An 8178-nucleotide genomic window follows, 5' to 3' on the forward strand; every position below is an offset into this window, starting at 1 on the left:
ATATGCAAAACCCCCAAAAAAACCCCCCAAAAAAAAAAAAAATAAACCAAAAAATTTTTTTTTTTTTTTTTTTTTTTTTTTACTTAAGGAAGAAATTTCAAATAAAAAAAAATAATACATTAACCACAGAGTGAATTGATATGACTGTTCTTGCTTCAGTCTACCTTTAGCAGGGACCATGCTTCCGGCTTGCACGTTATTGAACAGGAAGGTTAAAACTGATGCCCAGCTGAAAAACCTCCACGATGATGACACAGGAAATGACAGGTTTGGTTTGCATAATGCAGAGTAAGCATAGCAGAAAATGACACACCATCCAGCACTATTGCTGTTTGCCATAGGTAATTCTGGGATACTGGCATGCAGGGGATAAGGACATTCGGACTCCAGTCTAACATAAACACCGAAGAAGAATTGAGAATAGGTGTTTGGTTTATGGCATGGCCTCTGTATTTAAAAAAAAAAAAAAAATGTAGAATTTACAGCAGGGACACAAGAAGTATTTGTAATGTGATGGAGGCGCATTGGCAAGGAAAGGAATGGACTGGAGTCGGTATTTGACTGGTCCTTCATGGTTCTCATTTTAATTGCAGTTTGTAGAATATTTTACTTTGATTTTTTTTTTCTTTTCTTTTGACAAATATCAACTTCTAACTCCACTGAACGTCTTTCCAGGAACTTCATAGGACTACAGTTCAGTCATCTCTGTTGCAGTTACTTCAACTGAACCACTTAAACTAAACAATAATATCACCTCATGACACAAGCCAGACATTTAGAGATGTCACTGGGATTTAAGGTAGCTTGAATCTAGCAATTCACTTTGTTGTTTCTTAGAGCTTTTACAAGTTGTGCTCTTAGAGCGTGTGTTCTAGTGAGCTGTGGTGAGTATCCTACTAATAATGAAGTAATATTTTATTACAAAAGGTAGGGGTGTCCTAACGGATATTTTTCAAATATGATGTGGACTCGGCCCCTTATTCACATAATTATTGTAAGGCGGTAGACGGACAATTTCAATTGTAAAGATGTCCAGATGCCAGTGAAAGCGGAGAAAATGCCCCTTCTTTCTGCTTTGGCAAGAGATTGAAAAGGAGAGGTTTGAAACTTTTGCACAGTATTTTTTTTATTGGATCTTGTAAAAAAAACAGAGTGGGAAACAAACTACACAGAAAGTAAAATGATCAACAAAGCAGAATTTAAAAAGAAATAAATATGAGAAGAATTGTATGTATAAAGCCTTAATAAAGTCTTAAACATCATCACAGTAAAATCATTCGCATTGTAACTACATGCACTAGATTTTTTTCCTTTCTTTAATTGTAAAATTTTAATATGAAAACTGTTGAATCTTTTATCAAAGAGACAAGTTGAAGGGGCTCCGTCTCATATATACCTGCTCTTAAAATGTCTGAGTCTGGAAGGGAAATACCTGCAAAAAAAAAAAAAAAGCTCTCTCACCCTTCATACCTAGAAATGCTGTGGACCCGCAGTACTCGGCTGTAAATCACACACACACACACACACACACACACACACACACACACACACACACACACACACACACACACACACACGCACACATATATATTTAGAGAGGGAGACACGTCTGGATAATGTTCACACTACCACCTCTCGCACAGGCTGCACTGGGAATTCTAAGGACATCGCTCGAAAACACACACAAACCACACGGCCCCTTTATGCTTCCCCACCCCTAACAATCAAAGGCCATATGGCAAACATATTCCTATGGTTCATTGACTTTTATGGTTGTGGCTTAAAGAATGGGCCACAGCATGGCTGAAGGGTGTTTTGGGGGGCCAGTTTGAAGGGCAAAATAATACACTCTGCCCTCAGTCCATTAGGGAACCTTTATTTCTATTAGTCCAGCCAGTGGGCACTGTGGGACCATTGAAATAGCCCCGGCTAATTAGGAAAGAAAACATAAGAACATGACGTGTTTCAGAGCAAAGTACACGGTGCGCGCCTGCTAATTTTTCCTGCATTAGCTCCTCGGTCTGTTCATGCGTCATTTGGTCACTTCACTGGAGCTAATTGGGCTTCTCCAGTAGAGTCAGCAGTCATTAAACAGCCAAACAAAAATGATTTAATTCTGCTTGAGGTATCTCAAACATAAATGAAAGTGACTTTGGGCCGCATAAAAGTAACTCACTCCGGTTCAAAACTTAATGAGCCACAAGATGCTGGAGAAGCAACAAAAACAGTGGAAGCTAACGTACACTGGAGGTGTTAACTTGGGGATATTTATAGGGCTTCATTGATGGGGAGCAATAACTCAACATTTGGAAATGCTAATCTGCTGCCCGATGCTTCCCGCTGATCCAGAACAGAACCTCCGATGACAACCCTCAGAACTGAGTTTCGCCTTTCACTAAAGGGAAGCCTCTACAACTTCAGATCAAACGCACAATAACAAGAAACCTTATCTTTAAGGAATTTCATGCCTTATTGCCTACTTCTGTAAGGGGTAATATAAAGTTTAACCCTCTCTCCTTTCTTTCCGCAGAAGCGTTTTACAGCATGCTGTAAGTCACTTGGACAGCATTCCGCTCCCTGCCATTGACCTGCATCTGGACAACATCTGGGGTCAAGAAAGTCATCCTGACAAGTGTTCAGCCATGTGGATATTTCCTCCTTCACGTTGAGAGGTCACTGTGGGCAGGGGTGACAAAGAAAAACTGCTGTGTTAGGGGAATAAAAGAAGAAGGCCGCTTAGTGAGACGTAATGAACCACATCACAGAACAGGTTTGAAAATGCTTGTCAGAGGGATGGTGAACATCATGTGTCAAATTCAGTAACTTGAACAATCAGTCCAACAAACTGCTTGACACAGAGTACTTTAAAATCCTCTCTAACCAGAGATCAAATGGCCGAGATAGAAATGATTTGGTCTCATTAGGTTCTGTTCCCAAATCCTCAAATAATCTCAAAATGATCCGGGTTTATTTCTTTTGTGTCTGACATGGGCCAAGTGAAGATATGTCTTTTTGTATTCAGAAATGGAGACAGGTTAGTAAGCCAGACACTCCACAAAGAGTACAAAGTAAGAACCTGAGCTGGATCATCTTATATTTAAGCTGAAATACTTAAAAAGTTCTCTGCAAGAGGTGAACTTAAAACTTGGGTGAAGGAGGCTCATGCTAAATACAAACTGTTTCATAATCGTATCCTTGACTATTGCACCAAAGTGATAGATGTAGCTCAAATCTTACATATTATTCATTCATTATTTTCTGAGGCTCTTTTCCAATGTTTACGCTTCTGTTCCCATTTTGGGTCAGTGGACTTTTATGAATTATGAGAAACAATATCTGCTGTTTAAACCAAAATCTCACAGAGCAACCTTCTGCTGATAAATTGGAGCAACATAATCTATTTTTGTTTTTGTTTTGTTCATGTAAGACCATTAGGTAGAAAAGATAAAATCTATTTAAAGGATTATGTGTTGAAGCAGGTAGTACAATATATTGAGATGATTTAGAATTTTTCAGCTGCAAAGCCACTGTAATTTATTCTATTTCTTATCTCGCTGATGTACACAAATCAGCTACAACATTGTGCTTGCCAATTGAAGTGTTGATCACTCTTGTGCTGCCAAAACAGTGCTGACCCATCTGGTCATCGACTCCACTGAACCCGTTGTTGTGCAGTAAGAGGCCTGGTTTTGTCTATGAATATCTATACGTAATATCTTAGGGTAATTAGTGATAAAACTAGTAATTTAGATCAAAATTCCCAAGTCGGGATACCACCTGATTATCAAGACAATAACGGCTAAATAGTTCAGTCTCAGTTATTGTCTATAAATACATGCCTGATAAGATCTAGGTTTTACAATAACAACAGATGAAGGGATAAGTTCAAACGCTGACATTTTTGAAAAGCAAAATGTTGCGCATGTATGAAAAAAACAAAACAACTTCTCTCCAATATACAAGTTTATTAGCAAAAATAATTCAGTTTTAGTAAAATACTTTAATCAACAAGTTCACTAAGCTCGTAAACACTCAACTAAAACACCAAGAAGACGATTAGCGGATGATGAAACTACTAAACTACTGAAAGGTAAAACAGCAAAAAATATACAGGAAAGTAAGTCCAAAAAGTGATGAAATGATGTCACAGTTTATTATGAACTGTGAATGTTCAGAAACCAGATTTAAGCAAGATTTTGGAAACTATGCAACATTTTTCAACTATTTTTAATTAGTTTGCACCAGAGTATGGTGTGGATTTTTCCACACAGCAGAAGCAGAAATACATAAATCATCAAGCATAAAGTAACCCATAGAATTATATATAGAGATTTCACAGTCCAGTATGAATATGCATGCTTAAAGAGATCACAGTTTGTATTAGAGTTTTGGGATAAGATGGAGGACTTCACAAAACAGTGGCGTAAAGTAGCTGTTTGCTATTTTTAACCATCTCTTTTAAGTCCAAAGCACCGTAAATAACATTAATTATTGATAAGCACCAGTTAACAGCACGAGCAGGGAAAAGCTCTGTTTGGAGCCCTGAGTTTTACTTGGCATGCAGAAGTACATTTAGTTTAGCTTGTGTTTAACTTTAAGAAAATTGAGCATTTTGGCATGTTTTAGGGCTTTTCATTTCCATTATTTATGATGATTTATCACTTACAGCTTATGAAAACAACATTTAAGATCAAGATATTACATCAGACCAAAGAAAACATTCTCATTACACAAACGAGAGCTTGGTATGTTCTATATCTACTTAAATATTTTTTTTCAAAGGTATTTTTAATCTGAGAAGTCTCATCTGAACACATATTCAGACACTCCAACAAGATAACAAGTCATAAAGTGCACAAATCTTTACAGATTTTATTCATCCCAAGAATCGGTGGACCTGAAAGGAAAAGTGAGCAAAACTAATGGTTTGTTTATTAAGCAAAGAGGAAGGGATGCTGCTTAATTTGAAAGCTTCATTTGCCAAAATGGAATGCAAAAGCTGAATAAGTGGTAGCCAATAACAGAAAGGTTAGTCTCAAGTGCAAACTGTGGGAGATGGCATGGGTGTGCTGTCCTGACCTCTGTGAGAAGTGGAGTCACGTTGAGCTATTGTTCAGTCTTGTAATTAAGGAAATCATTAAGATCCAGACAGATGGGAGAATGGTATCAGATAGTATATATTACATCATTGTTCATAGTCGGGAAAGAACATTAAATCCAGAAAATAATGCATTTTAATTATTTGATGAAAAAGATTATAGTGGAGTCATCCTCATGCAGACAGCACACTTATCACTGCAATATTCTGTCTTTGGCTTCACCAAGTTAACATGTATCACAATGGGACAGCTTCTCAACCACATCGGTGGATCAAAACAAACACGTCCTGAACATAGTCGGTGTTGAAGTTTACTTTAAGCAAATGGAATAATGAAGTACAAGGATGGCGGTTCGAGCTCTTCTGTTCCAACACTATGTGGAATAGAAGAAAAACATCACTAATAGTATCAGGAATTGTTGATGGCAGTCATGTTCTTCATTCGCCTGAAATCAATGAAGACTCGTTTTCTATTGAGCTAATGGTAAAAGCATTGGGGAGTGTGCATTTCAACCACTTTTCATTAACAGAAACTAGCTTTTAATGATGTCTTGTCTCATTAAGACTGATGAGGTGAATTGATTTTGCACAACTGTTCGACCTTTCTCCCCCCACTCCCGAGTTACAATAGTTAAAGTGAAAGAGAGGCGGCAAAATTACATACGAGTTCGTCAGCTATATGCATCCGTCACTGCAGGCCCACACATGTATAGAGTGCTGAGTGTGGATCTAGATAATGAGCAACAAGGATAGCTGGACATCAGGACAATAATCCCTAAAACATTAAGGACTATGATGGTTAAAGTTTGTCTACATAACCTTCTTGTACACAGGAAATCCATCCTCGCTGATCCCAGAGACTCTGTCAGTGCCTTTTTTTGGAGTTAGTCCATCCTCCCTTCTTCCATAGCCTGCAGGTAGCAGACAAATGAGTGACAGAGCAACTACCGTCTTGTCTGTATTCAGGGACCCTGTCAGGCTACTCAGTGGTCATTAAAAGGCCCAATAACACTGCAGGGGATGCTCCAGATGATTTCGCCTGTGTGCCCTGAGCTCACCTCTTTATATGCTAATGACTCTATATGGCTATCCCATGTGCTAATTTGTAACAGCTTGGCCAATCAGCTGGGAACTCTTTGGTTGTTACCATGGTGCGTCCCAGCAGGAGTTCCCTGGTACCAGGATGAGTTTTAATGAAGACAGGTGGACAGCAGGGATCTGGGGTTTCTCCACTGCCAACGCATTGCTGTGAACACCAGCTGTGTTCAGCTCTGAGTCATGACCCCAAAGATAACCACCAGCCAGAGGTCATTTCTATTTAAGGATATTTAAAAATGCAGACTTGTTAAATTATACCCCCAAACAATTTATCATACTCATCAATGATATTTCAATGTGTGTTTTACTGCAACTGAAATCAGCGGCTTGAATGCAAGTTTTGGTGGAGTGTTATATTTATGACACTGTGCATCAAATCTCTGATAGCTAAAAACATATTTGGTGAGATCGGTTGACTTTCATCGTCTTGAAACCCAAACTTGACACAGTATCTTAGTGTCCAAGATACTAAATCCTGAGGGGACAGGAAATCTTGTGGGGGATCATAATTTATATCTGACTGTTTTCTTACTTATGCTTCCCCACCCTTTATTTTTCAACTGGAAAGTGACGGTGAAACAAGCTAACTTTGAGTTTTCTTCCTGAAGTAACACGTCTAATGCCGAAAAGTATATACCGATACCGGCTTTGAGTATCTGTCAGAAATTACGCACGCAAATACTCACATTCCAAGCAAGGCCCAGTAGCTATATATATTAAATTCAGTGAGACAAAAAGGAAAACAAGTTTTATTTTGCCAATTGATCACTTAAAAAGATTCTTAAAACATGCTAAATACTGCTTAATATGTATATTTGCATGCATGGTGGGGTGTGGAGTATTTCAGTTTTGTGAATTTTAGAGTTTGATTAGATAAGTAGCAGGTCATGCTTTGACTTTTAGTGACAGATGAAATACAAACTCTGTTCAAGTGAAAATTATAAGCCATTAGGATCAAGATCATTTTTTTTTCTTTTTAATATTTTACCCCTTTTAAATCTTTCTCTTTAGGATATAGACAATGCCAATGTTCTTCGTCTCCAAAAATGACTGCATACTGTATAATCCTTAAAAGTAACAACTCTAATGCACAATGCAATTAATTTTTAAGCAGTCGAATACTTAGGCATACTTGGATGCTAATGTCGGTAAAGATAAACACAAAGGTTAATCCCCCACAAAAGGCCTTAAATGCCTTAATCCACAATGATCTCCTCAAAATAAACCAACTCTACTGGAGACAGTGATTCAAGAAGGAGAATTAAATTCTGTTAAAAGATCCATGAAATCACTCCTTCTGTCATTAATGAGCTGTTGTAAAAACACATTGTCTTTGCCAGTGGGAATGAGGAGTGGTGGGGGTCAAGTGGAGAAAAAAACTCCCCTTCACAGGAAACTTTCCCCGTAAAGAAACTCTATTCACATTAAATTCTTCCCTCCTCCTCCTCTTCACAACAATACCCACGGAGCTATCTGAGTAACTGTCTAATTAGGACTGGCAAGATGAAAAATAATTGGGCTATTTCCCTATTAAAGGGTGACCCAATGGGGACGGGGAATCAGGAAGCTTGTAGGACTGATGGAAACATAGAAGGAAGAGAAACAATAGCACCACAGGTCTAGTCAAGTCCTAAACAAGTCATTGTTACATTTTCAATAAAAAAAAAAAAGATGAAAGTCAATTTAACCTGAATCATTGTTTTGCTTCAAACATGTTTTCTGCTTTTCTGACAGAGTGTTGAGAGTTTTTCCTATTGGTAAAATTAGATCCTAATGTCACTCATTAACCAACCACGTTTTTTTTTTTTTTTTTTTTTTATTAAAGTGAGGGCACTTCGAAAGCAATTATGTGCTAAAGTAATCAAGCATTACTCGTCATTAAAACCAGAGCTCCATGAATCAAAAATGAATCCACTAGTAAGGGCAAAAATGTACAGTTGAGAGGTGATGGATTGAGAGTGCTTGTCACCTCTCCCTCAACC

The sequence above is a fragment of the Poecilia latipinna genome, unplaced genomic scaffold (assembly GCF_001443285.1).
Source record: "Poecilia latipinna isolate Pla-1442-1.1 unplaced genomic scaffold, P_latipinna-1.0 Scaffold3483, whole genome shotgun sequence".
NCBI classification, from domain to species: Eukaryota; Metazoa; Chordata; class Actinopteri; order Cyprinodontiformes; family Poeciliidae; genus Poecilia; species Poecilia latipinna.